This window comes from Phalangium opilio, unplaced genomic scaffold (assembly GCF_054372755.1).
Source record: "Phalangium opilio isolate 3A_F unplaced genomic scaffold, DU_Popi_V2 ptg000026l_1, whole genome shotgun sequence".
NCBI lineage: Eukaryota > Metazoa > Arthropoda > Arachnida > Opiliones > Phalangiidae > Phalangium > Phalangium opilio.
Window position 1 is genome coordinate 1,300,087 of NW_028324157.1, and position 26,729 is coordinate 1,326,815.

The following is a 26,729-nucleotide window of genomic DNA, read 5'->3' on the forward strand; positions in this document are numbered from 1 at the left end:
ATTTTTTTGTTACTTATAAAACTTCAAAACAACGCTCCCGGGTGGGCTCGAACCACCAACCTTACGGTTAACAGCCGAACGCGCTAACCATTGCACCAAGGAAGCTTAGAAATTAGATGGTCGTCTGGTATTGTGGAAAAACTTTGACTTTCAGGTTTGTTTAAAACTTCAAAACAACGCTCCCGGGTGGGCTCGAACCACCAACCTTTCGGTTAACAGCCGAACGCGCTAACCATTGCGCCACGGAAGCTTAGAAATTAAATGGTCGTCTGGTATTGTGGAAAAACTTTGACTTTTACGTTACTTATAAATCTTCAAAACAACGCTCCCGGGTGGGCTCGAACCACCAACCTTTCGGTTAACAGCCGAACGCGCTAACCATTGCGCCACGGAAGCTAAAAAATTAAATGGTCGTCAGGTATGGTGGAAAAACTTTGAATATTTTTTGTTACTTATAAAACTTCAAACCAACGCTCCCGGGTGGGCTCGAACCACCAACCTTACGGTTAACAGCCGTACGCGCTAACCATTGCACCACGGAAGCTTAGAAATTAAATGGTCGTCTGGTATTGTGGAAAAACCTTGACTTTTAGGTTACTTATAAAACTTCAAAACAACGCTCCCGGGTGGGCTCGAACCACCAACCTTTCGGTTAACAGCCGAACGCGCTAACCATTGCACCACGGAAGCTTAGAAATTAAATGGTCGTCTGGTATTGTGGAAAATCTTTGACTTTTACGTTTGTTTAAAACTTCAAAACAACGCTCCCGGGTGTGCTCGAACCACCAACCTTTCGGTTAACAGCCGAATGCGCTAACCATTGCACCACGGAAGCTTAGAAAATAAATGGTCGTCTGGTATTGTGGAAAAACTTTGACTTTTACGTTACTTATAAAACTTAAAAACAACGCTCCCGGGTGGGCTCGAACCACCAACCTTTCGGTTAACCGCCGAACGCGCTAACCATTGCGCCACGGAAGCTTAGAAATTAAATGGTCGTCTGGTATTGTGGAAAAACTTTGACTTTTACGTTACTTATAAAACTTCAAAACAACGCTCCCGGGTGGGCTCGAACCACCAACCTTTCGGTTAACAGCCGAACGCGCTAACCATTGCACCACGGAAGCTTAGAAATTAGATGGTCGTCTGGTATTGTGGAAAAACTTTGATTTTCAGGTTTGTTTAAAACTTCAAAACAACGCTCCCGGGTGGGCTCGAACCACCAACCTTTCGGTTAACAGCCGAACGCGCTAACCATTGCACCACGGAAGCTTAGAAATTAAATGGTCGTCTGGTATTGTGGAAAAACTTTGAATATTTTTTTGTTACTTATAAAACTTCAAAACAACGCTCCCGGGTGGGCTCGAACCACCAACCTTACGGTTAACAGCCGTACGCGCTAACCATTGCACCACGGAAGCTTAGAAATTAAATGGTCGTCTGGTATTGTGGAAAAACTTTGACTTTTACGTTACTTATAAAACTTCAAAACAACGCTCCCGGGTGGGCTCGAACCACCAACCTTTCGGTTAACAGCCGTACGCGCTAACCATTGCACCAAGGAAGCTTAGAAATTAGATGGTCGTCTGGTATTGTGGAAAAACTTTGACTTTCAGGTTTGTTTAAAACTTCAAAACAACGCTCCCGGGTGGGCTCGAACCACCAACCTTTCGGTTAACAGCCGAACGCGCTAACCATTGCGCCACGGAAGCTAAAAAATTAAATGGTCGTCAGGTATTGTGGAAAAACTTTGAATATTTTTTGTTACTTATAAAACTTCAAACCAACGCTCCTGGGTGGGCTCGAACCACCAACCTTACGGTTAACAGCCGTACGCGCTAACCATTGCACCACGGAAGCTTAGAAATTAAATGGTCGTCTGGTATTGTGGAAAAACCTTGACTTTTAGGTTACTTATAAAACTTCAAAACAACGCTCCCGGGTGGGCTCGAACCACCAACCTTTCGGTTAACAGCCGAACGCGCTAACCATTGCACCACGGAAGCTTAGAAATTAAATGGTCGTCTGGTATTGTGGAAAATCTTTGACTTTTACGTTTGTTTAAAACTTCAAAACAACGCTCCCGGGTGTGCTCGAACCACCAACCTTTCGGTTAACAGCCGAATGCGCTAACCATTGCACCACGGAAGCTTAGAAAATAAATGGTCGTCTGGTATTGTGGAAAAACTTTGACTTTTACGTTACTTATAAAACTTAAAAACAACGCTCCCGGGTGGGCTCGAACCACCAACCTTTCGGTTAACCGCCGAACGTGCTAACCATTGCGCCACGGAAGCTTAGAAATTAAATGGTCGTCTGGTATTGTGGAAAAACTTTGACTTTTACGTTACTTATAAAACTTCAAAACAACGCTCCCGGGTGGGCTCAAACCACCAACCTTTCGGTTAACAGCCGTACGCGCTAACCATTGCACCACGGAACCTTAGAAATTAAATGGTCGTCTGGTATTGTGGAAAAACTTTGACTTTTACGTTACTTATAAAACTTCAAAACAACGCTCCCGGGTGGGCTCGAACCACCAACCTTTCGGTTAACAGCCGAACGCGCTAACCATTGCACCAAGGAAGCTTAGAAATTAGATGGTCGTCTGGTATTGTGGAAAAACTTTGACTTTCAGGTTTGTTTAAAACTTCAAAACAACGCTCCCGGGTGGGCTCGAACCACCAACCTTTCGGTTAACAGCCGAACGCGCTAACCATTGCGCCACGGAAGCTTAGAAATTAAATGGTCGTCTGGTATTGTGGAAAAACTTTGACTTTTATGTTACTTATAAATCTTCAAAACAACGCTCCCGGGTGGGCTCGAACCACCAACCTTTCGGTTAACAGCCGAACGCGCTAACCATTGCGCCACGGAAGCTAAAAAATTAAATGGTCGTCAGGTATTGTGGAAAAACTTTGAATATTTTTTGTTACTTATAAAACTTCAAACCAACGCTCCCGGGTGGGCTCGAACCACCAACCTTACGGTTAACAGCCGTACGCGCTAACAATTGCACCACGGAAGCTTAGAAATTAAATGGTCGTCTGGTATTGTGGAAAAACCTTGACTTTTAGGTTACTTATAAAACTTCAAAACAACGCTCCCGGGTGGGCTCGAACCACCAACCTTTCGGTTAACAGCCGAACGCGCTAACCATTGCACCACGGAAGCTTAGAAATTAAATGGTCGTCTGGTATTGTGGAAAATCTTTGACTTTTACGTTTGTTTAAAACTTCAAAACATCGCTCCCGGGTGTGCTCGAACCACCAACCTTTCGGTTAACAGCCGAATGCGCTAACCATTGCACCACGGAAGCTTAGAAAATAAATGGTCGTCTGGTATTGTGGAAAAACTTTGACTTTCAGGTTTGTTTAAAACTTCAAAACAACGCTCCCGGGTGGGCTCAAACCACCAACCTTTCGGTTAACAGCCGAACGCGCTAACCATTGCGCCACGGAAGCTTAGAAATTAAATGGTCGTCTGGTATTGTGGAAAAACTTTGAATATTTTTTTGTTACTTATAAAACTTCAAAACAACGCTCCCGGGTGGGCTCGAACCACCAACCTTACGGTTAACAGCCGTACGCGCTAACCATTGCACCACGGAAGCTTAGAAATTAAATGGTCGTCTGATATTGTGGAAAAACTTTGACTTTTACGTTACTTATAAAACTTAAAAACAACGCTCCCGGGTGCGCTCGAACCACCAACCTTTCGGTTAACAGCCGAACGCGCTAACCATTGCACCACGGAAGCTTAGAAAATAAATGGTCGTCTGGTATTGTGAAAAACTTTGACTTTTACGTTACTTATAAAACTTAAAAACAACGCTCCCGGGTGGGCTCGAACCACCAACCTTTCGGTTAACCGCCGAACGCGCTAACCATTGCGCCACGGAAGCTTAGAAATTAAATGGTCGTCTGGTATTGTGGAAAAACTTTGACTTTTACGTTACTTATAAAACTTCAAAACAACGCTCCCGGATGGGCTCGAACCACCAACCTTTCGGTTAACAGCCGTACGCGCTAACCATTGCACCACGGAAGCTTAGAAATTGAATGGTCGTCTGGTATTGTGGAAAAACTTTGACTTTTACGTTACTTATAAAACTTAAAAACAACGCTCCCGGGTGGGCTCGAACCACCAACCTTTCGGTTAACCGCCGAACGCGCTAACCATTGCGCCACGGAAGCTTAGAAATTAAATGGTCGTCTGGTATTGTGGAAAAACTTTGACTTTTACGTTACTTATAAAACTTCAAAACAACGTTCCCGGGTGGGCTCGAACCACCAACCTTTCGGTTAACAGCCGAACGCGCTAACCATTGCACCAAGGAAGCTTAGAAATTAGATGGTCGTCTGGTATTGTGGAAAAACTTTGACTTTCAGGTTTGTTTAAAACTTCAAAACAACGCTCCCGGGTGGGCTCGAACCACCAACCTTTCGGTTAACAGCCGAACGCGCTAACCATTGCGCCACGGAAGCTTAGAAATTAAATGGTCGTCTGGTATTGTGGAAAAACTTTGACTTTTACGTTACTTATAAATCTTCAAAACAACGCTCCCGGGTGTGCTCGAACCACCAACCTTTCGGTTAACAGCCGAATGCGCTAACCATTGCACCACGGAAGCTTAGAAAATAAATGGTCGTCTGGTATTGTGGAAAAACTTTGACTTTTACGTTACTTATAAAACTTAAAAACAACGCTCCCGGGTGGGCTCGAACCACCAACCTTTCGGTTAACCGCCGAACGCGCTAACCATTGCGCCACGGAAGCTTAGAAATTAAATGGTCGTCTGGTATTGTGGAAAAACTTTGACTTTTACGTTACTTATAAAACTTCAAAACAACGCTCCCGGGTGGGCTCGAACCACCAACCTTTCGGTTAACAGCCGAACGCGCTAACCATTGCACCAAGGAAGCTTAGAAATTAGATGGTCGTCTGGTATTGTGGAAAAACTTTGACTTTCAGGTTTGTTTAAAACTTCAAAACAACGCTCCCGGGTGGGCTCGAACCACCAACCTTTCGGTTAACAGCCGAACGCGCTAACCATTGCGCCACGGAAGCTTAGAAATTAAATGGTCGTCTGGTATTGTGGAAAAACTTTGACTTTTACGTTACTTATAAATCTTCGAAACAACGCTCCCGGGTGTTCTCGAACCACCAACCTTTCGGTTAACAGCCGAACGCGCTAACCATTGCACCACGGAAGCTTAGAAAATAAATGTTCGTCTGGTATTGTGGAAAAACTTTGACTTTTACGTTACTTATAAAACTTAAAAACAACGCTCCCGGGTGGGCTCGAACCACCAACCTTTCGGTTAACCGCCGAACGCGCTAACCATTGCGCCACGGAAGCTTAGAAATTAAATGGTCGTCTGGTATTGTGGAAAAACTTTGACTTTTACGTTACTTATAAAACTTCAAAACAACGCTCCCGGGTGGGCTCGAACCACCAACCTTTCGGTTAACAGCCGAACGCGCTAACCATTGCGCCACGGAAGCTTAGAAATTAAATGGTCGTCTGGTATTGTGGAAAAACTTTGACTTTTACGTTACTTATAAATCTTCGAAACAACGCTCCCGGGTGTTCTCGAACCACCAACCTTTCGGTTAACAGCCGAACACGCTAACCATTGCACCACGGAAGCTTAGAAAATAAATGGTCGTCTGGTATTGTGGAAAAACTTTGACTTTTACGTTACTTATAAAACTTAGAAACAACGCTCCCGGGTGGGCTCGAACCACCAACCTTTCGGTTAACCGCCGAACGCGCTAACCATTGCGCCACGGAAGCTTAGAAATTAAATGGTCGTCTGGTATTGTGGAAAAACTTTGACTTTTACGTTACTTATAAAACTTCAAAACAACGCTCCCGGGTGGGCTCGAACCACCAACCTTTCGGTTAACAGCCGTACGCGCTAACCATTGCACCACGGAAGCTTAGAAATTAAATGGTCGTCTGGTATTGTGGAAAAACCTTGACTTTTAGGTTACTTATAAAACTTCAAAACAACGCTCCCGGGTGGGCTCGAACCACCAACCTTTCGGTTAACAGCCGAACGCGCTAACCATTGCACCACGGAAGCTTAGAAATTAAATGGTCGTCTGGTATTGTGGAAAATCTTTGACTTTTACGTTTGTTTAAAACTTCAAAACAACGCTCCCGGGTGTGCTCGAACCACCAACCTTTCGGTTAACAGCCGAATGCGCTAACCATTGCACCACGGAAGCTTAGAAAATAAATGGTCGTCTGGTATTGTGGAAAAACTTTGACTTTTACGTTACTTATAAAACTTAAAAACAACGCTCCCGGGTGGGCTCGAACCACCAACCTTTCGGTTAACCGCCGAACGCGCTAACCATTGCGCCACGGAAGCTTAGAAATTAAATGGTCGTCTGGTATTGTGGTAAAACTTTGACTTTTACGTTACTTATAAAACTTCAAAACAATGCTCCCGGGTGGGCTCGAACCACCAACCTTTCGGTTAACAGCCGTACGCGCTAACCATTGCACCACGGAAGCTTAGAAAATAAATGGTCGTCTGGTATTGTGGAAAAACTTTGTCTTTTACGTTACTTATAAAACTTAAAAACAACGCTCCCGGGTGGGCTCGAACCACCAACCTTTCGGTTAACCGCCGAACGCGCTAACCATTGCGCCACGGAAGCTTAGAAATTAAATGGTCGTCTGGTTTTGTGGAAAAACTTTGACTTTTACGTTACTTATAAAACTTCAAAACAACGCTCCCGGGTGGGCTCGAACCACCAACCTTTTGGTTAACAACCGTACGCGCTAACCATTGCACCACGGAAGCTTAGAAATTAAATGGTCGTCTGGTATTGTGGAAAAACTTTGACTTTCAGGTTTGTTTAAAACTTCAAAACAACGCTCCCGGGTGGGCTCGAACCACCAACCTTTCGGTTAACAGCCGAACGCGCTAACCATTGCGCCACGGAAGCTTAGAAATTAAATGGTCGTCTGGTATTGTGGAAAAACTTTGACTTTTACGTTACTTATAAATCTTCAAAACAACGCTCCCGGGTGGGCTCGAACCACCAACCTTTCGGTTAACAGCCGAACGCGCTAACCATTGCGCCACGGAAGCTAAAAAATTAAATGGTCGTCAGGTATTGTGGAAAAACTTTGAATATTTTTTGTTACTTATAAAACTTCAAAACAACGCTCCCGGGTGGGCTCGAACCACCAACCTTTCGGTTAACAGCCGTACGCGCTAACCATTGCACCACGGAAGCTTAGAAATTAAATGGTCGTCTGGTATTCTGGAAAAACTTTGACTTTTACGTTACTTATAAAACTTCAAAACAACGCTCCCGGGTGGGCTCGAACCACCAACCTTTCGGTTAACAGCCGAACGCGCTAACCATTGCACCACGGAAGCTTAGAAATTAAATGGTCGTCTGGTATTGTGGAAAATCTTTGACTTTTACGTTTGTTTAAAACTTCAAAACAACGCTACCGGGTGTGCTCGAACCACCAACCTTTCGGTTAACAGCCGAATGCGCTAACCATTGCACCACGGAAGCTTAGAAAATAAATGGTCGTCTGGTATTGTGGAAAAACTTTGACTTTTACGTTACTTATAAAACTTAAAAACAACGCTCCCGGGTGGGCTCGAACCACCAACCTTTCGGTTAACCGCCGAACGCGCTAACCATTGCGCCACGGAAGCTTAGAAATTAAATGGTCGTCTGGTATTGTGGAAAAACTTTGACTTTTACGTTACTTATAAAACTTCAAAACAACGCTCCCGGGTGGGCTCGAACCACCAACCTTTCGGTTAACAGCCGTACGCGCTAACCATTGCACCACGGAAGCTTAGAAATTAAATGGTCGTCTGGTATTGTGGAAAAACCTTGACTTTTAGGTTACTTATAAAACTTCAAAACAACGCTCCCGGGTGGGCTCGAACCACCAACCTTTCGGTTAACAGCCGAACGCGCTAACCATTGCACCACGGAAGCTTAGAAATTAAATGGTCGTCTGGTATTGTGGAAAATCTTTGACTTTTACGTTTGTTTAAAACTTCAAAACAACGCTCCCGGGTGTGCTCGAACCACCAACCTTTCGGTTAACAGCCGAATGCGCTAACCATTGCACCACGGAAGCTTAGAAAATAAATGGTCGTCTGGTATTGTGGAAAAACTTTGACTTTTACGTTACTTATAAAACTTCAAAACAATGCTCCCGGGTGGGCTCGAACCACCAACCTTTCGGTTAACAGCCGTACGCGCTAACCATTGCACCACGGAAGCTTAGAAAATAAATGGTCGTCTGGTATTGTGGAAAAACTTTGTCTTTTACGTTACTTATAAAACTTAAAAACAACGCTCCCGGGTGGGCTCGAACCACCAACCTTTCGGTTAACCGCCGAACGCGCTAACCATTGCGCCACGGAAGCTTAGAAATTAAATGGTCGTCTGGTATTGTGGAAAAACTTTGACTTTTACGTTACTTATAAAACTTCAAAACAACGCTCCCGGGTGGGCTCGAACCACCAACCTTTTGGTTAACAACCGTACGCGCTAACCATTGCACCACGGAAGCTTAGAAATTAAATGGTCGTCTGGTATTGTGGAAAAACTTTGACTTTCAGGTTTGTTTAAAACTTCAAAACAACGCTCCCGGGTGGGCTCGAACCACCAACCTTTCGGTTAACAGCCGAACGCGCTAACCATTGCGCCACGGAAGCTTAGAAATTAAATGGTCGTCTGGTATTGTGGAAAAACTTTGACTTTTACGTTACTTATAAATCTTCAAAACAACGCTCCCGGGTGGGCTCGAACCACCAACCTTTCGGTTAACAGCCGAACGCGCTAACCATTGCGCCACGGAAGCTAAAAAATTAAATGGTCGTCAGGTATTGTGGAAAAACTTTGAATATTTTTTGTTACTTATAAAACTTCAAAACAACGCTCCCGGGTGGGCTCGAACCACCAACCTTTCGGTTAACAGCCGTACGCGCTAACCATTGCACCACGGAAGCTTAGAAATTAAATGGTCGTCTGGTATTCTGGAAAAACTTTGACTTTTACGTTACTTATAAAACTTCAAAACAACGCTCCCGGGTGGGCTCGAACCACCAACCTTTCGGTTAACAGCCGAACGCGCTAACCATTGCACCACGGAAGCTTAGAAATTAAATGGTCGTCTGGTATTGTGGAAAATCTTTGACTTTTACGTTTGTTTAAAACTTCAAAACAACGCTACCGGGTGTGCTCGAACCACCAACCTTTCGGTTAACAGCCGAATGCGCTAACCATTGCACCACGGAAGCTTAGAAAATAAATGGTCGTCTGGTATTGTGGAAAAACTTTGACTTTTACGTTACTTATAAAACTTAAAAACAACGCTCCCGGGTGGGCTCGAACCACCAACCTTTCGGTTAACCGCCGAACGCGCTAACCATTGCGCCACGGAAGCTTAGAAAATAAATGGTCGTCTGGTATTGTGGAAAAACTTTGACTTTTACGTTACTTATAAAACTGCAAAACAACGCTCCCGGGTGGGCTCGAACCACCAACCTTTCGGTTAACAGCCGAACGCGCTAACCATTGCACCACGGAAGCTTAGAAATTAGATGGTCGTCTGGTATTGTGGAAAAACTTTGATTTTCAGGTTTGTTTAAAACTTCAAAACAACGCTCCCGAGTGGGCTCGAACCACCAACCTTTCGGTTAACAGCCGAACGCGCTAACCATTGCACCACGGAAGCTTAGAAATTAAATGGTCGTCTGGTATTGTGGAAAAACTTTGAATATTTTTTTGTTACTTATAAAACTTCAAAACAACGCTCCCGGGTGGGCTCGAACCACCAACCTTACGGTTAACAGCCGAACGCGCTAACCATTGCACCAAGGAAGCTTAGAAATTAGATGGTCGTCTGGTATTGTGGAAAAACTTTGACTTTCAGGTTTGTTTAAAACTTCAAAACAACGCTCCCGGGTGGGCTCGAACCACCAACCTTTCGGTTAACAGCCGAACGCGCTAACCATTGCGCCACGGAAGCTTAGAAATTAAATGGTCGTCTGGTATTGTGGAAAAACTTTGACTTTTACGTTACTTATAAATCTTCAAAACAACGCTCCCGGGTGGGCTCGAACCACCAACCTTTCGGTTAACAGCCGAACGCGCTAACCATTGCGCCACGGAAGCTAAAAAATTAAATGGTCGTCAGGTATGGTGGAAAAACTTTGAATATTTTTTGTTACTTATAAAACTTCAAACCAACGCTCCCTGGTGGGCTCGAACCACCAACCTTACGGTTAACAGCCGTACGCGCTAACCATTGCACCACGGAAGCTTAGAAATTAAATGGTCGTCTGGTATTGTGGAAAAACCTTGACTTTTAGGTTACTTATAAAACTTCAAAACAACGCTCCCGGGTTGGCTCGAACCACCAACCTTTCGGTTAACAGCCGAACGCGCTAACCATTGCACCACGGAAGCTTAGAAATTAAATGGTCGTCTGGTATTGTGGAAAATCTTTGACTTTTACGTTTGTTTAAAACTTCAAAACAACGCTCCCGGGTGTGCTCGAACCACCAACCTTTCGGTTAACAGCCGAATGCGCTAACCATTGCACCACGGAAGCTTAGAAAATAAATGGTCGTCTGGTATTGTGGAAAAACTTTGACTTTTACGTTACTTATAAAACTTAAAAACAACGCTCCCGGGTGGGCTCGAACCACCAACCTTTCGGTTAACCGCCGAACGCGCTAACCATTGCGCCACGGAAGCTTAGAAATTAAATGGTCGTCTGGTATTGTGGAAAAACTTTGACTTTTACGTTACTTATAAAACTTCAAAACAACGCTCCCGGGTGGGCTCGAACCACCAACCTTTCGGTTAACAGCCGAACGCGCTAACCATTGCACCACGGAAGCTTAGAAATTAGATGGTCGTCTGGTATTGTGGAAAAACTTTGATTTTCAGGTTTGTTTAAAACTTCAAAACAACGCTCCCGGGTGGGCTCGAACCACCAACCTTTCGGTTAACAGCCGAACGCGCTAACCATTGCACCACGGAAGCTTAGAAATTAAATGGTCGTCTGGTATTGTGGAAAAACTTTGAATATTTTTTTGTTACTTATAAAACTTCAAAACAACGCTCCCGGGTGGGCTCGAACCACCAACCTTACGGTTAACAGCCGTACGCGCTAACCATTGCACCACGGAAGCTTAGAAATTAAATGGTCGTCTGGTATTGTGGAAAAACTTTGATTTTCAGGTTTGTTTAAAACTTCAAAACAACGCTCCCGGGTGGGCTCGAACCACCATCCTTTCGGTTAACAGCCGAACGCGCTAACCATTGCACCACGGAAGCTTAGAAATTAAATGGTCGTCTGGTATTGTGGAAAATCTTTGACTTTTACGTTTGTTTAAAACTTCAAAACAACGCTACCGGGTGTGCTCGAACCACCAACCTTTCGGTTAACAGCCGAATGCGCTAACCATTGCACCACGGAAGCTTAGAAAATAAATGGTCGTCTGGTATTGTGGAAAAACTTTGACTTTTACGTTACTTATAAAACTTAAAAACAACGCTCCCGGGTGGGCTCGAACCACCAACCTTTCGGTTAACCGCCGAACGCGCTAACCATTGCGCCACGGAAGCTTAGAAAATAAATGGTCGTCTGGTATTGTGGAAAAACTTTGACTTTTACGTTACTTATAAAACTGCAAAACAACGCTCCCGGGTGGGCTCGAACCACCAACCTTTCGGTTAACAGCCGAACGCGCTAACCATTGCACCACGGAAGCTTAGAAATTAGATGGTCGTCTGGTATTGTGGAAAAACTTTGATTTTCAGGTTTGTTTAAAACTTCAAAACAACGCTCCCGAGTGGGCTCGAACCACCAACCTTTCGGTTAACAGCCGAACGCGCTAACCATTGCACCACGGAAGCTTAGAAATTAAATGGTCGTCTGGTATTGTGGAAAAACTTTGAATATTTTTTTGTTACTTATAAAACTTCAAAACAACGCTCCCGGGTGGGCTCGAACCACCAACCTTACGGTTAACAGCCGAACGCGCTAACCATTGCACCAAGGAAGCTTAGAAATTAGATGGTCGTCTGGTATTGTGGAAAAACTTTGACTTTCAGGTTTGTTTAAAACTTCAAAACAACGCTCCCGGGTGGGCTCGAACCACCAACCTTTCGGTTAACAGCCGAACGCGCTAACCATTGCGCCACGGAAGCTTAGAAATTAAATGGTCGTCTGGTATTGTGGAAAAACTTTGACTTTTACGTTACTTATAAATCTTCAAAACAACGCTCCCGGGTGGGCTCGAACCACCAACCTTTCGGTTAACAGCCGAACGCGCTAACCATTGCGCCACGGAAGCTAAAAAATTAAATGGTCGTCAGGTATGGTGGAAAAACTTTGAATATTTTTTGTTACTTATAAAACTTCAAACCAACGCTCCCGGGTGGGCTCGAACCACCAACCTTACGGTTAACAGCCGTACGCGCTAACCATTGCACCACGGAAGCTTAGAAATTAAATGGTCGTCTGGTATTGTGGAAAAACCTTGACTTTTAGGTTACTTATAAAACTTCAAAACAACGCTCCCGGGTTGGCTCGAACCACCAACCTTTCGGTTAACAGCCGAACGCGCTAACCATTGCACCACGGAAGCTTAGAAATTAAATGGTCGTCTGGTATTGTGGAAAATCTTTGACTTTTACGTTTGTTTAAAACTTCAAAACAACGCTCCCGGGTGTGCTCGAACCACCAACCTTTCGGTTAACAGCCGAATGCGCTAACCATTGCACCACGGAAGCTTAGAAAATAAATGGTCGTCTGGTATTGTGGAAAAACTTTGACTTTTACGTTACTTATAAAACTTAAAAACAACGCTCCCGGGTGGGCTCGAACCACCAACCTTTCGGTTAACCGCCGAACGCGCTAACCATTGCGCCACGGAAGCTTAGAAATTAAATGGTCGTCTGGTATTGTGGAAAAACTTTGACTTTTACGTTACTTATAAAACTTCAAAACAACGCTCCCGGGTGGGCTCGAACCACCAACCTTTCGGTTAACAGCCGAACGCGCTAACCATTGCACCACGGAAGCTTAGAAATTAGATGGTCGTCTGGTATTGTGGAAAAACTTTGATTTTCAGGTTTGTTTAAAACTTCAAAACAACGCTCCCGGGTGGGCTCGAACCACCAACCTTTCGGTTAACAGCCGAACGCGCTAACCATTGCACCACGGAAGCTTAGAAATTAAATGGTCGTCTGGTATTGTGGAAAAACTTTGAATATTTTTTTGTTACTTATAAAACTTCAAAACAACGCTCCCGGGTGGGCTCGAACCACCAACCTTACGGTTAACAGCCGTACGCGCTAACCATTGCACCACGGAAGCTTAGAAATTAAATGGTCGTCTGGTATTGTGGAAAAACTTTGACTTTTACGTTACTTATAAAACTTCAAAACAACGCTCCCGGGTGGGCTCGAACCACCAACCTTTCGGTTAACAGCCGTACGCGCTAACCATTGCACCAAGGAAGCTTAGAAATTAGATGGTCGTCTGGTATTTTGGAAAAACTTTGATTTCAGGTTTGTTTAAAACTTCAAAACAACGCTCCCGGGTGGGCTCGAACCACCAACCTTTCGGTTAACAGCCGAACGCGCTAACCATTGCGCCACGGAAGCTAAAAAATTAAATGGTCGTCAGGTATTGTGGAAAAACTTTGAATATTTTTTGTTACTTATAAAACTTCAAACCAACGCTCCTGGGTGGGCTCGAACCACCAACCTTACGGTTAACAGCCGTACGCGCTAACCATTGCACCACGGAAGCTTAGAAATTAAATGGTCGTCTGGTATTGTGGAAAAACCTTGACTTTTAGGTTACTTATAAAACTTCAAAACAACGCTCCCGGGTGGGCTCGAACCACCAACCTTTCGGTTAACAGCCGAACGCGCTAACCATTGCACCACGGAAGCTTAGAAATTAAATGGTCGTCTGGTATTGTGGAAAATCTTTGACTTTTACGTTTGTTTAAAACTTCAAAACAACGCTTCCGGGTGTGCTCGAACCACCAACCTTTCGGTTAACAGCCGAATGCGCTAACCATTGCACCACGGAAGCTTAGAAAATAAATGGTCGTCTGGTATTGTGGAAAAACTTTGACTTTTACGTTACTTATAAAACTTAAAAACAACGCTCCCGGGTGGGCTCGAACCACCAACCTTTCGGTTAACCGCCGAACGTGCTAACCATTGCGCCACAGACGCTTAGAAATTAAATGGTCGTCTGGTATTGTGGAAAAACTTTGACTTTTACGTTACTTATAAAACTTCAAAACAACGCTCCCGGGTGGGCTCGAACCACCAACCTTTCGGTTAACAGCCGAACGCGCTAACCATTGCACAACGGAAGCTTAGAAATTAGATGGTCGTCTGGTATTGTGGAAAAACTTTGATTTTCAGGTTTGTTTAAAACTTCAAAACAACGCTCCCGGGTGGGCTCGAACCACCAACCTTTCGGTTAACAGCCGAACGCGCTAACCATTGCACCACGGAAGCTTAGAAATTAAATGGTCGTCTGGTATTGTGGAAAAACTTTGAATATTTTTTTGTTACTTATAAAACTTCAAAACAACGCTCCCGGGTGGGCTCGAACCACCAACCTTACGGTTAACAGCCGTACGCGCTAACCATTGCACCACGGAAGCTTAGAAATTAAATGGTCGTCTGGTATTGTGGAAAAACTTTGACTTTTACGTTACTTATAAAACTTCAAAACAACGCTCCCGGGTGGGCTCGAACCACCAACCTTTCGGTTAACAGCCGTACGCGCTAACCATTGCACCAAGGAAGCTTAGAAATTAGATGGTCGTCTGGTATTTTGGAAAAACTTTGATTTCAGGTTTGTTTAAAACTTCAAAACAACGCTCCCGGGTGGGCTCGAACCACCAACCTTTCGGTTAACAGCCGAACGCGCTAACCATTGCGCCACGGAAGCTAAAAAATTAAATGGTCGTCAGGTATTGTGGAAAAACTTTGAATATTTTTTGTTACTTATAAAACTTCAAACCAACGCTCCTGGGTGGGCTCGAACCACCAACCTTACGGTTAACAGCCGTACGCGCTAACCATTGCACCACGGAAGCTTAGAAATTAAATGGTCGTCTGGTATTGTGGAAAAACCTTGACTTTTAGGTTACTTATAAAACTTCAAAACAACGCTCCCGGGTGGGCTCGAACCACCAACCTTTCGGTTAACAGCCGAACGCGCTAACCATTGCACCACGGAAGCTTAGAAATTAAATGGTCGTCTGGTATTGTGGAAAATCTTTGACTTTTACGTTTGTTTAAAACTTCAAAACAACGCTCCCGGGTGTGCTCGAACCACCAACCTTTCGGTTAACAGCCGAATGCGCTAACCATTGCACCACGGAAGCTTAGAAAATAAATGGTCGTCTGGTATTGTGGAAAAACTTTGACTTTTACGTTACTTATAAAACTTCAAAACAACGCTCCCGGGTGGGCTCGAACCACCAACCTTTCGGTTAACAGCCGAACGCGCTAACCATTGCACAACGGAAGCTTAGAAATTAGATGGTCGTCTGGTATTGTGGAAAAACTTTGATTTTCAGGTTTGTTTAAAACTTCAAAACAACGCTCCCGGGTGGGCTCGAACCACCAACCTTTCGGTTAACAGCCGAACGCGCTAACCATTGCACCACGGAAGCTTAGAAATTAAATGGTCGTCTGGTATTGTGGAAAAACTTTGAATATTTTTTTGTTACTTATAAAACTTCAAAACAACGCTCCCGGGTGGGCTCGAACCACCAACCTTACGGTTAACAGCCGTACGCGCTAACCATTGCACCACGGAAGCTTAGAAATTAAATGGTCGTCTGGTATTGTGGAAAAACTTTGACTTTTACGTTACTTATAAAACTTCAAAACAACGCTCCCGGGTGGGCTCGAACCACCAACCTTTCGGTTAACAGCCGTACGCGCTAACCATTGCACCAAGGAAGCTTAGAAATTAGATGGTCGTCTGGTATTGTGGAAAAACTTTGACTTTCAGGTTTGTTTAAAACTTCAAAACAACGCTCCCGGGTGGGCTCGAACCACCAACCTTTCGGTTAACAGCCGAACGCGCTAACCATTGCGCCACGGAAGCTAAAAAATTAAATGGTCGTCAGGTATTGTGGAAAAACTTTGAATATTTTTTGTTACTTATAAAACTTCAAACCAACGCTCCTGGGTGGGCTCGAACCACCAACCTTACGGTTAACAGCCGTACGCGCTAACCATTGCACCACGGAAGCTTAGAAATTAAATGGTCGTCTGGTATTGTGGAAAAACCTTGACTTTTAGGTTACTTATAAAACTTCAAAACAACGCTCCCGGGTGGGCTCGAACCACCAACCTTTCGGTTAACAGCCGAACGCGCTAACCATTGCACCACGGAAGCTTAGAAATTAAATGGTCGTCTGGTATTGTGGAAAATCTTTGACTTTTACGTTTGTTTAAAACTTCAAAACAACGCTCCCGGGTGTGCTCGAACCACCAACCTTTCGGTTAACAGCCGAATGCGCTAACCATTGCACCACGGAAGCTTAGAAAATAAATGGTCGTCTGGTATTGTGGAAAAACTTTGACTTTTACGTTACTTATAAAACTTAAAAACAACGCTCCCGGGTGGGCTCGAACCACCAACCTTTCGGTTAACCGCCGAACGTGCTAACCATTGCGCCACAGAAGCTTAGAAATTAAATGGTCGTCTGGTATTGTGGAAAAACTTTGACTTTTACGTTACTTATAAAACTTCAAAACAACGCTCCCGGGTGGGCTCGAACCACCAACCTTTCGGTTAACAGCCGAACGCGCTAACCATTGCACAACGGAAGCTTAGAAATTAGATGGTCGTCTGGTATTGTGGAAAAACTTTGATTTTCAGGTTTGTTTAAAACTTCAAAACAACGCTCCCGGGTGGGCTCGAACCACCATCCTTTCGGTTAACAGCCGAACGCGCTAACCATTGCACCACGGAAGCTTAGAAATTAAATGGTCGTCTGGTATTGTGGAAAAACTTTGAATATTTTTTGTTACTTATAAACTTCAAAACAACGCTCCCGGGTGGGCTCGAACCACCAACCTTACGGTTAACAGCCGTACGCGCTAACCATTGCACCACGGAAGCTTAGAAATTAAATGGTCGTCTGGTATTGTGGAAAAACTTTGACTTTTACGTTACTTATAAAACTTCAAAACAACGCTCCCGGGTGGGCTCAAACCACCAACCTTTCGGTTAACAGCCGTACGCGCTAACCATTGCACCACGGAAGCTTAGAAATTAAATGGTCGTCTGGTATTGTGGAAAAACTTTGACTTTTACGTTACTTATAAAACTTCAAAACAACGCTCCCGGGTGGGCTCGAACCACCAACCTTTCGGTTAACAGCCGAACGCGCTAACCATTGCACCAAGGAAGCTTAGAAATTAGATGGTCGTCTGGTATTGTGGAAAAACTTTGACTTTCAGGTTTGTTTAAAACTTCAAAACAACGCTCCCGGGTGGGCTCGAACCACCAACCTTTCGGTTAACAGCCGAACGCGCTAACCATTGCGCCACGGAAGCTTAGAAATTAAATGGTCGTCTGGTATTGTGGAAAAACTTTGACTTTTACGTTACTTATAAATCTTCAAAACAACGCTCCCGGGTGGGCTCGAACCACCAACCTTTCGGTTAACAGCCGAACGCGCTAACCATTGCGCCACGGAAGCTAAAAAATTAAATGGTCGTCAGGTATTGTGGAAAAACTTTGAATATTTTTTGTTACTTATAAAACTTCAAACCAACGCTCCCGGGTGGGCTCGAACCACCAACCTTACGGTTAACAGCCGTACGCGCTAACAATTGCACCACGGAAGCTTAGAAATTAAATGGTCGTCTGGTATTGTGGAAAAACCTTGACTTTTAGGTTACTTATAAAACTTCAAAACAACGCTCCCGGGTGGGCTCGAACCACCAACCTTTCGGTTAACAGCCGAACGCGCTAACCATTGCACCACGGAAGCTTAGAAATTAAATGGTCGTCTGGTATTGTGGAAAATCTTTGACTTTTACGTTTGTTTAAAACTTCAAAACAACGCTCCCGGGTGTGCTCGAACCACCAACCTTTCGGTTAACAGCCGAATGCGCTAACCATTGCACCACGGAAGCTTAGAAAATAAATGGTCGTCTGGTATTGTGGAAAAACTTTGACTTTTACGTTACTTATAAAACTTCAAAACAACGCTCCCGGGTGGGCTCGAACCACCAACCTTTCGGTTAACAGCCGAACGCGCTAACCATTGCACCACGGAAGCTTAGAAATTAGATGGTCGTCTGGTATTGTGGAAAAACTTTGATTTTCAGGTTTGTTTAAAACTTCAAAACAACGCTCCCGGGTGGGCTCGAACCACCAACCTTTCGGTTAACAGCCGAACGCGCTAACCATTGCACCACGGAAGCTTAGAAATTAAATGGTCGTCTGGTATTGTGGAAAAACTTTGACTTTCAGGTTTGTTTAAAACTTCAAAACAACGCTCCCGGGTGGGCTCGAACCACCAACCTTTCGGTTAACAGCCGAACGCGCTAACCATTGCGCCACGGAAGCTTAGAAATTAAATGGTCGTCTGGTATTGTGGAAAAACTTTGAATATTTTTTTGTTACTTATAAAACTTCAAAACAACGCTCCCGGGTGGGCTCGAACCACCAACCTTACGGTTAACAGCCGTACGCGCTAACCATTGCACCACGGAAGCTTAGAAATTAAATGGTCGTCTGGTATTGTGGAAAAAGTTTGACTTTTACGTTACTTATAAAACTTCAAAACAACGCTCCCGGGTGGGCTCGAACCACCAACCTTTCGGTTAACAGCCGAACGCGCTAACCATTGCACCACGGAAGCTTAGAAATTAGATGGTCGTCTGGTATTGTGGAAAAACTTTGAATATTTTTTTGTTACTTATAAAACTTCAAAACAACGCTCCCGGGTGGGCTCGAACCACCAACCTTACGGTTAACAGCCGTACGCGCTAACCATTGCACCACGGAAGCTTAGAAATTAAATGGTCGTCTGGTATTGTGGAAAAAGTTTGACTTTTACGTTACTTATAAAACTTCAAAACAACGCTCCCGGGTGGGCTCGAACCACCAACCTTTCGGTTAACAGCCGAACGCGCTAACCATTGCGCCACGGAAGCTTAGAAATTAAATGGTCGTCTGGTATTGTGGAAAAACTTTGACTTTTACGTTACTTATAAAACTTAAAAACAACGCTCCCGGGTGGGCTCGAACCACCAACCTTTCGGTTAACCGCCGAACGCGCTAACCATTGCGCCACGGAAGCTTAGAAAGTAAATGGTCGTCTGGTATTGTGGAAAAACTTTGACTTTTACGTTACTTATAAAACTTCAAAACAACGCTCCCGGGTGGGCTCGAACCACCAACCTTTCGGTTAACAGCCGAACGCGCTAACCATTGCACCACGGAAGCTTAGAAATTAGATGGTCGTCTGGTATTGTGGAAAAACTTTGACTTTCAGGTTTGTTTAAAACTTCAAAACAACGCTCCCGGGTGGGCTCGAACCACCAACCTTTCGGTTAACAGCCGAACGCGCTAACCATTGCGCCACGGAAGCTTAGAAATTAAATGGTCGTCTGGTATTGTGGAAAAACTTTGAATATTTTTTTGTTACTTATAAAACTTCAAAACAACGCTCCCGGGTGGGCTCGAACCACCAACCTTACGGTTAACAGCCGTACGCGCTAACCATTGCACCACGGAAGCTTAGAAATTAAATGGTCGTCTGGTATTGTGGAAAAAGTTTGACTTTTACGTTACTTATAAAACTTCAAAACAACGCTCCCGGGTGGGCTCGAACCACCAACCTTTCGGTTAACAGCCGAACGCGCTAACCATTGCACCACGGAAGCTTAGAAATTAGATGGTCGTCTGGTATTGTGGAAAAACTTTGAATATTTTTTTGTTACTTATAAAACTTCAAAACAACGCTCCCGGGTGGGCTCGAACCACCAACCTTACGGTTAACAGCCGTACGCGCTAACCATTGCACCACGGAAGCTTAGAAATTAAATGGTCGTCTGGTATTGTGGAAAAAGTTTGACTTTTACGTTACTTATAAAACTTCAAAACAACGCTCCCGGGTGGGCTCGAACCACCAACCTTTCGGTTAACAGCCGAACGCGCTAACCATTGCGCCACGGAAGCTTAGAAATTAAATGGTCGTCTGGTATTGTGGAAAAACTTTGACTTTTACGTTACTTATAAAACTTAAAAACAACGCTCCCGGGTGGGCTCGAACCACCAACCTTTCGGTTAACCGCCGAACGCGCTAACCATTGCGCCACGGAAGCTTAGAAAGTAAATGGTCGTCTGGTATTGTGGAAAAACTTTGACTTTTACGTTACTTATAAAACTTCAAAACAACGCTCCCGGGTGGGCTCGAACCACCAACCTTTCGGTTAACAGCCGAACGCGCTAACCATTGCACCACGGAAGCTTAGAAATTAGATGGTCGTCTGGTATTGTGGAAAAACTTTGACTTTCAGGTTTGTTTAAAACTTCAAAACAACGCTCCCGGGTGGGCTCGAACCACCAACCTTTCGGTTAACAGCCGAACGCGCTAACCATTGCGCCACGGAAGCTTAGAAATTAAATGGTCGTCTGGTATTGTGGAAAAACTTTGAATATTTTTTTGTTACTTATAAAACTTCAAAACAACGCTCCCGGGTGGGCTCGAACCACCAACCTTACGGTTAACAGCCGTACGCGCTAACCATTGCACCACGGAAGCTTAGAAATTAAATGGTCGTCTGGTATTGTGGAAAAACTTTGACTTTTACGTTACTTATAAAACTTCAAAACAACGCTCCCGGGTGGGCTCGAACCACCAACCTTTCGGTTAACAGCCGAACGCGCTAACCATTGCACCACGGAAGCTTAGAAATTAAATGGTCGTCTTCTATTTTGGAAAAACCTTGACTTTTACGTTACTTATAAAACTTAAAAACAACGCTCCCGGGTGGGCTCGAACCACCAACCTTTCGGTTAACCGCCGAACGTGCTAACCATTGCGCCACGGAAGCTTAGAAATTAAATGGTCGTCTGGTATTGTGGAAAAACTTTGACTTTTACGTTACTTATAAAACTTCAAAACAACGCTCCCGGGTGGGCTCGAACCACCAACCTTTCGGTTAACAGCCGAACGCGCTAACCATTGCACAACGGAAGCTTAGAAATTAGATGGTCGTCTGGTATTGTGGAAAAACTTTGATTTTCAGGTTTGTTTAAAACTTCAAAACAACGCTCCCGGGTGGGCTCGAACCACCATCCTTTCGGTTAACAGCCGAACGCGCTAACCATTGCACCACGGAAGCTTAGAAATTAAATGGTCGTCTGGTATTGTGGAAAAACTTTGAATATTTTTTGTTACTTATAAAACTTCAAAACAACGCTCCCGGGTGGGCTCGAACCACCAACCTTACGGTTAACAGCCGTACGCGCTAACCATTGCACCACGGAAGCTTAGAAATTAAATGGTCGTCTGGTATTGTGGAAAAACTTTGACTTTTACGTTACTTATAAAACTTCAAAACAACGCTCCCGGGTGGGCTCGAACCACCAACCTTTCGGTTAACAGCCGTACGCGCTAACCATTGCACCAAGGAAGCTTAGAAATTAGATGGTCGTCTGGTATTGTGGAAAAACTTTGACTTTCAGGTTTGTTTAAAACTTCAAAACAACGCTCCCGGGTGGGCTCGAACCACCAACCTTTCGGTTAACAGCCGAACGCGCTAACCATTGCGCCACGAAAGCTAAAAAATTAAATGGTCGTCAGGTATTGTGGAAAAACTTTGAATATTTTTTGTTACTTATAAAACTTCAAACCAACGCTCCTGGGTGGGCTCGAACCACCAACCTTACGGTTAACAGCCGTACGCGCTAACCATTGCACCACGGAAGCTTAGAAATTAAATGGTCGTCTGGTATTGTGGAAAAACCTTGACTTTTAGGTTACTTATAAAACTTCAAAACAACGCTCCCGGGTGGGCTCGAACCACCAACCTTTCGGTTAACAGCCGAACGCGCTAACCATTGCACCACGGAAGCTTAGAAATTAAATGGTCGTCTGGTATTGTGGAAAATCTTTGACTTTTACGTTTGTTTAAAACTTCAAAACAACGCTCCCGGGTGTGCTCGAACCACCAACCTTTCGGTTAACAGCCGAATGCGCTAACCATTGCACCACGGAAGCTTAGAAAATAAATGGTCGTCTGGTATTGTGGAAAAACTTTGACTTTTACGTTACTTATAAAACTTAAAAACAACGCTCCCGGGTGGGCTCGAACCACCAACCTTTCGGTTAACCGCCGAACGTGCTAACCATTGCGCCACGGAAGCTTAGAAATTAAATGGTCGTCTGGTATTGTGGAAAAACTTTGACTTTTACGTTACTTATAAAACTTCAAAACAACGCTCCCGGGTGGGCTCGAACCACCAACCTTTCGGTTAACAGCCGAACGCGCTAACCATTGCACAACGGAAGCTTAGAAATTAGATGGTCGTCTGGTATTGTGGAAAAACTTTGATTTTCAGGTTTGTTTAAAACTTCAAAACAACGCTCCCGGGTGGGCTCGAACCACCATCCTTTCGGTTAACAGCCGAACGCGCTAACCATTGCACCACGGAAGCTTAGAAATTAAATGGTCGTCTGGTATTGTGGAAAAACTTTGAATATTTTTTGTTACTTATAAACTTCAAAACAACGCTCCCGGGTGGGCTCGAACCACCAACCTTACGGTTAACAGCCGTACGCGCTAACCATTGCACCACGGAAGCTTAGAAATTAAATGGTCGTCTGGTATTGTGGAAAAACTTTGACTTTTACGTTACTTATAAAACTTCAAAACAACGCTCCCGGGTGGGCTCAAACCACCAACCTTTCGGTTAACAGCCGTACGCGCTAACCATTGCACCACGGAAGCTTAGAAATTAAATGGTCGTCTGGTATTGTGGAAAAACTTTGACTTTTACGTTACTTATAAAACTTCAAAACAACGCTCCCGGGTGGGCTCGAACCACCAACCTTTCGGTTAACAGCCGAACGCGCTAACCATTGCACCAAGGAAGCTTAGAAATTAGATGGTCGTCTGGTATTGTGGAAAAACTTTGACTTTCAGGTTTGTTTAAAACTTCAAAACAACGCTCCCGGGTGGGCTCGAACCACCAACCTTTCGGTTAACAGCCGAACGCGCTAACCATTGCGCCACGGAAGCTTAGAAATTAAATGGTCGTCTGGTATTGTGGAAAAACTTTGACTTTTACGTTACTTATAAATCTTCAAAACAACGCTCCCGGGTGGGCTCGAACCACCAACCTTTCGGTTAACAGCCGAACGCGCTAACCATTGCGCCACGGAAGCTAAAAAATTAAATGGTCGTCAGGTATTGTGGAAAAACTTTGAATATTTTTTGTTACTTATAAAACTTCAAACCAACGCTCCCGGGTGGGCTCGAACCACCAACCTTACGGTTAACAGCCGTACGCGCTAACAATTGCACCACGGAAGCTTAGAAATTAAATGGTCGTCTGGTATTGTGGAAAAACCTTGACTTTTAGGTTACTTATAAAACTTCAAAACAACGCTCCCGGGTGGGCTCGAACCACCAACCTTTCGGTTAACAGCCGAACGCGCTAACCATTGCACCACGGAAGCTTAGAAATTAAATGGTCGTCTGGTATTGTGGAAAATCTTTGACTTTTACGTTTGTTTAAAACTTCAAAACAACGCTCCCGGGTGTGCTCGAACCACCAACCTTTCGGTTAACAGCCGAATGCGCTAACCATTGCACCACGGAAGCTTAGAAAATAAATGGTCGTCTGGTATTGTGGAAAAACTTTGACTTTTACGTTACTTATAAAACTTAAAAACAACGCTCCCGGGTGGGCTCGAACCACCAACCTTTCGGTTAACCGCCGAACGCGCTAACCATTGCGCCACGGAAGCTTAGAAATTAAATGGTCGTCTGGTATTGTGGAAAAACTTTGACTTTTACGTTACTTATAAAACTTCAAAACAACGCTCCCGGGTGGGCTCGAACCACCAACCTTTCGGTTAACAGCCGAACGCGCTAACCATTGCACCACGGAAGCTTAGAAATTAGATGGTCGTCTGGTATTGTGGAAAAACTTTGATTTTCAGGTTTGTTTAAAACTTCAAAACAACGCTCCCGGGTGGGCTCGAACCACCAACCTTTCGGTTAACAGCCGAACGCGCTAACCATTGCACCACGGAAGCTTAGAAATTAAATGGTCGTCTGGTATTGTGGAAAAACTTTGACTTTCAGGTTTGTTTAAAACTTCAAAACAACGCTCCCGGGTGGGCTCGAACCACCAACCTTTCGGTTAACAGCCGAACGCGCTAACCATTGCGCCACGGAAGCTTAGAAATTAAATGGTCGTCTGGTATTGTGGAAAAACTTTGAATATTTTTTTGTTACTTATAAAACTTCAAAACAACGCTCCCGGGTGGGCTCGAACCACCAACCTTACGGTTAACAGCCGTACGCGCTAACCATTGCACCACGGAAGCTTAGAAATTAAATGGTCGTCTGGTATTGTGGAAAAAGTTTGACTTTTACGTTACTTATAAAACTTCAAAACAACGCTCCCGGGTGGGCTCGAACCACCAACCTTTCGGTTAACAGCTGAACGCGCTAACCATTGCACCACGGAAGCTTAGAAATTAGATGGTCGTCTGGTATTGTGGAAAAACTTTGAATATTTTTTTGTTACTTATAAAACTTCAAAACAACGCTCCCGGGTGGGCTCGAACCACCAACCTTACGGTTAACAGCCGTACGCGCTAACCATTGCACCACGGAAGCTTAGAAATTAAATGGTCGTCTGGTATTGTGGAAAAAGTTTGACTTTTACGTTACTTATAAAACTTCAAAACAACGCTCCCGGGTGGGCTCGAACCACCAACCTTTCGGTTAACAGCCGAACGCGCTAACCATTGCGCCACGGAAGCTTAGAAATTAAATGGTCGTCTGGTATTGTGGAAAAACTTTGACTTTTACGTTACTTATAAAACTTAAAAACAACGCTCCCGGGTGGGCTCGAACCACCAACCTTTCGGTTAACCGCCGAACGCGCTAACCATTGCGCCACGGAAGCTTAGAAATTAAATGGTCGTCTGGTATTGTGGAAAAACTTTGACTTTTACGTTACTTATAAAACTTCAAAACAACGCTCCCGGGTGGGCTCGAACCACCAACCTTTCGGTTAACAGCCGAACGCGCTAACCATTGCACCACGGAAGCTTAGAAATTAGATGGTCGTCTGGTATTGTGGAAAAACTTTGACTTTCAGGTTTGTTTAAAACTTCAAAACAACGCTCCCGGGTGGGCTCGAACCACCAACCTTTCGGTTAACAGCCGAACGCGCTAACCATTGCGCCACGGAAGCTTAGAAATTAAATGGTCGTCTGGTATTGTGGAAAAACTTTGAATATTTTTTTGTTACTTATAAAACTTCAAAACAACGCTCCCGGGTGGGCTCGAACCACCAACCTTACGGTTAACAGCCGTACGCGCTAACAATTGCACCACGGAAGCTTAGAAATTAAATGGTCGTCTGGTATTGTGGAAAAACCTTGACTTTTAGGTTACTTATAAAACTTCAAAACAACGCTCCCGGGTGGGCTCGAACCACCAACCTTTCGGTTAACAGCCGAACGCGCTAACCATTGCACCACGGAAGCTTAGAAATTAAATGGTCGTCTGGTATTGTGGAAAATCTTTGACTTTTACGTTTGTTTAAAACTTCAAAACAACGCTCCCGGGTGTGCTCGAACCACCAACCTTTCGGTTAACAGCCGAATGCGCTAACCATTGCACCACGGAAGCTTAGAAAATAAATGGTCGTCTGGTATTGTGGAAAAACTTTGACTTTTACGTTACTTATAAAACTTAAAAACAACGCTCCCGGGTGGGCTCGAACCACCAACCTTTCGGTTAACCGCCGAACGCGCTAACCATTGCGCCACGGAAGCTTAGAAATTAAATGGTCGTCTGGTATTGTGGAAAAACTTTGACTTTTACGTTACTTATAAAACTTCAAAACAACGCTCCCAGGTGGGCTCGAACCACCAACCTTTCGGTTAACAGCCGAACGCGCTAACCATTGCACCACGGAAGCTTAGAAATTAGATGGTCGTCTGGTATTGTGGAAAAACTTTGATTTTCAGGTTTGTTTAAAACTTCAAAACAACGCTCCCGGGTGGGCTCGAACCACCAACCTTTCGGTTAACAGCCGAACGCGCTAACCATTGCACCACGGAAGCTTAGAAATTAAATGGTCGTCTGGTATTGTGGAAAAACTTTGACTTTCAGGTTTGTTTAAAACTTCAAAACAACGCTCCCGGGTGGGCTCGAACCACCAACCTTTCGGTTAACAGCCGAACGCGCTAACCATTGCGCCACGGAAGCTTAGAAATTAAATGGTCGTCTGGTATTGTGGAAAAACTTTGAATATTTTTTTGTTACTTATAAAACTTCAAAACAACGCTCCCGGGTGGGCTCGAACCACCAACCTTACGGTTAACAGCCGTACGCGCTAACCATTGCACCACGGAAGCTTAGAAATTAAATGGTCGTCTGGTATT

At 44.3% G+C, this 26,729-nt stretch overlaps 32 non-coding genes across 32 annotated transcripts; all 32 read right to left on the reverse strand.

Moving 5' to 3' along the window:
• Nucleotides 1-177: 177 nt before the first annotated feature.
• Nucleotides 178-250, reverse strand: TRNAN-GUU (transfer RNA asparagine (anticodon GUU)). Its single transcript has one exon. It is a non-coding gene; the product is annotated as a tRNA-Asn (tRNA).
• A 73-nt stretch (nt 251-323) lies between these two features.
• TRNAN-GUU (transfer RNA asparagine (anticodon GUU)) lies at nt 324-396 on the reverse strand. Its single transcript has one exon. It is a non-coding gene; the product is annotated as a tRNA-Asn (tRNA).
• Nucleotides 397-1,639: 1,243 nt separating this feature from the next.
• TRNAN-GUU (transfer RNA asparagine (anticodon GUU)) lies at nt 1,640-1,712 on the reverse strand. The gene has a single exon. It is a non-coding gene; the product is annotated as a tRNA-Asn (tRNA).
• Nucleotides 1,713-2,661: 949 nt separating this feature from the next.
• Nucleotides 2,662-2,734, reverse strand: TRNAN-GUU (transfer RNA asparagine (anticodon GUU)). The gene has a single exon. It is a non-coding gene; the product is annotated as a tRNA-Asn (tRNA).
• Nucleotides 2,735-2,807: 73 nt separating this feature from the next.
• Nucleotides 2,808-2,880, reverse strand: TRNAN-GUU (transfer RNA asparagine (anticodon GUU)). Its single transcript has one exon. It is a non-coding gene; the product is annotated as a tRNA-Asn (tRNA).
• Nucleotides 2,881-4,414: 1,534 nt separating this feature from the next.
• Nucleotides 4,415-4,487, reverse strand: TRNAN-GUU (transfer RNA asparagine (anticodon GUU)). Its single transcript has one exon. It is a non-coding gene; the product is annotated as a tRNA-Asn (tRNA).
• A 510-nt stretch (nt 4,488-4,997) lies between these two features.
• TRNAN-GUU (transfer RNA asparagine (anticodon GUU)) lies at nt 4,998-5,070 on the reverse strand. Its single transcript has one exon. It is a non-coding gene; the product is annotated as a tRNA-Asn (tRNA).
• A 365-nt stretch (nt 5,071-5,435) lies between these two features.
• Nucleotides 5,436-5,508, reverse strand: TRNAN-GUU (transfer RNA asparagine (anticodon GUU)). Its single transcript has one exon. It is a non-coding gene; the product is annotated as a tRNA-Asn (tRNA).
• Nucleotides 5,509-6,893: 1,385 nt separating this feature from the next.
• On the reverse strand, nt 6,894-6,966 carry TRNAN-GUU (transfer RNA asparagine (anticodon GUU)). The gene has a single exon. It is a non-coding gene; the product is annotated as a tRNA-Asn (tRNA).
• A 73-nt stretch (nt 6,967-7,039) lies between these two features.
• On the reverse strand, nt 7,040-7,112 carry TRNAN-GUU (transfer RNA asparagine (anticodon GUU)). The gene has a single exon. It is a non-coding gene; the product is annotated as a tRNA-Asn (tRNA).
• A 1,532-nt stretch (nt 7,113-8,644) lies between these two features.
• Nucleotides 8,645-8,717, reverse strand: TRNAN-GUU (transfer RNA asparagine (anticodon GUU)). The gene has a single exon. It is a non-coding gene; the product is annotated as a tRNA-Asn (tRNA).
• Nucleotides 8,718-8,790: 73 nt separating this feature from the next.
• TRNAN-GUU (transfer RNA asparagine (anticodon GUU)) lies at nt 8,791-8,863 on the reverse strand. Its single transcript has one exon. It is a non-coding gene; the product is annotated as a tRNA-Asn (tRNA).
• A 1,097-nt stretch (nt 8,864-9,960) lies between these two features.
• Nucleotides 9,961-10,033, reverse strand: TRNAN-GUU (transfer RNA asparagine (anticodon GUU)). Its single transcript has one exon. It is a non-coding gene; the product is annotated as a tRNA-Asn (tRNA).
• Nucleotides 10,034-10,106: 73 nt separating this feature from the next.
• On the reverse strand, nt 10,107-10,179 carry TRNAN-GUU (transfer RNA asparagine (anticodon GUU)). Its single transcript has one exon. It is a non-coding gene; the product is annotated as a tRNA-Asn (tRNA).
• A 1,973-nt stretch (nt 10,180-12,152) lies between these two features.
• Nucleotides 12,153-12,225, reverse strand: TRNAN-GUU (transfer RNA asparagine (anticodon GUU)). Its single transcript has one exon. It is a non-coding gene; the product is annotated as a tRNA-Asn (tRNA).
• Nucleotides 12,226-12,298: 73 nt separating this feature from the next.
• TRNAN-GUU (transfer RNA asparagine (anticodon GUU)) lies at nt 12,299-12,371 on the reverse strand. The gene has a single exon. It is a non-coding gene; the product is annotated as a tRNA-Asn (tRNA).
• Nucleotides 12,372-13,613: 1,242 nt separating this feature from the next.
• TRNAN-GUU (transfer RNA asparagine (anticodon GUU)) lies at nt 13,614-13,686 on the reverse strand. The gene has a single exon. It is a non-coding gene; the product is annotated as a tRNA-Asn (tRNA).
• Nucleotides 13,687-14,928: 1,242 nt separating this feature from the next.
• Nucleotides 14,929-15,001, reverse strand: TRNAN-GUU (transfer RNA asparagine (anticodon GUU)). The gene has a single exon. It is a non-coding gene; the product is annotated as a tRNA-Asn (tRNA).
• A 1,097-nt stretch (nt 15,002-16,098) lies between these two features.
• TRNAN-GUU (transfer RNA asparagine (anticodon GUU)) lies at nt 16,099-16,171 on the reverse strand. The gene has a single exon. It is a non-coding gene; the product is annotated as a tRNA-Asn (tRNA).
• Nucleotides 16,172-17,558: 1,387 nt separating this feature from the next.
• Nucleotides 17,559-17,631, reverse strand: TRNAN-GUU (transfer RNA asparagine (anticodon GUU)). The gene has a single exon. It is a non-coding gene; the product is annotated as a tRNA-Asn (tRNA).
• Nucleotides 17,632-17,704: 73 nt separating this feature from the next.
• On the reverse strand, nt 17,705-17,777 carry TRNAN-GUU (transfer RNA asparagine (anticodon GUU)). The gene has a single exon. It is a non-coding gene; the product is annotated as a tRNA-Asn (tRNA).
• An 802-nt stretch (nt 17,778-18,579) lies between these two features.
• On the reverse strand, nt 18,580-18,652 carry TRNAN-GUU (transfer RNA asparagine (anticodon GUU)). Its single transcript has one exon. It is a non-coding gene; the product is annotated as a tRNA-Asn (tRNA).
• Nucleotides 18,653-19,169: 517 nt separating this feature from the next.
• TRNAN-GUU (transfer RNA asparagine (anticodon GUU)) lies at nt 19,170-19,242 on the reverse strand. Its single transcript has one exon. It is a non-coding gene; the product is annotated as a tRNA-Asn (tRNA).
• Nucleotides 19,243-19,606: 364 nt separating this feature from the next.
• TRNAN-GUU (transfer RNA asparagine (anticodon GUU)) lies at nt 19,607-19,679 on the reverse strand. Its single transcript has one exon. It is a non-coding gene; the product is annotated as a tRNA-Asn (tRNA).
• A 517-nt stretch (nt 19,680-20,196) lies between these two features.
• On the reverse strand, nt 20,197-20,269 carry TRNAN-GUU (transfer RNA asparagine (anticodon GUU)). The gene has a single exon. It is a non-coding gene; the product is annotated as a tRNA-Asn (tRNA).
• A 364-nt stretch (nt 20,270-20,633) lies between these two features.
• TRNAN-GUU (transfer RNA asparagine (anticodon GUU)) lies at nt 20,634-20,706 on the reverse strand. Its single transcript has one exon. It is a non-coding gene; the product is annotated as a tRNA-Asn (tRNA).
• Nucleotides 20,707-23,264: 2,558 nt separating this feature from the next.
• TRNAN-GUU (transfer RNA asparagine (anticodon GUU)) lies at nt 23,265-23,337 on the reverse strand. Its single transcript has one exon. It is a non-coding gene; the product is annotated as a tRNA-Asn (tRNA).
• A 73-nt stretch (nt 23,338-23,410) lies between these two features.
• Nucleotides 23,411-23,483, reverse strand: TRNAN-GUU (transfer RNA asparagine (anticodon GUU)). The gene has a single exon. It is a non-coding gene; the product is annotated as a tRNA-Asn (tRNA).
• Nucleotides 23,484-24,431: 948 nt separating this feature from the next.
• TRNAN-GUU (transfer RNA asparagine (anticodon GUU)) lies at nt 24,432-24,504 on the reverse strand. Its single transcript has one exon. It is a non-coding gene; the product is annotated as a tRNA-Asn (tRNA).
• A 517-nt stretch (nt 24,505-25,021) lies between these two features.
• Nucleotides 25,022-25,094, reverse strand: TRNAN-GUU (transfer RNA asparagine (anticodon GUU)). Its single transcript has one exon. It is a non-coding gene; the product is annotated as a tRNA-Asn (tRNA).
• Nucleotides 25,095-25,458: 364 nt separating this feature from the next.
• On the reverse strand, nt 25,459-25,531 carry TRNAN-GUU (transfer RNA asparagine (anticodon GUU)). The gene has a single exon. It is a non-coding gene; the product is annotated as a tRNA-Asn (tRNA).
• Nucleotides 25,532-26,480: 949 nt separating this feature from the next.
• TRNAN-GUU (transfer RNA asparagine (anticodon GUU)) lies at nt 26,481-26,553 on the reverse strand. The gene has a single exon. It is a non-coding gene; the product is annotated as a tRNA-Asn (tRNA).
• Between the last annotated feature and the right edge of the window lie 176 nt (nt 26,554-26,729).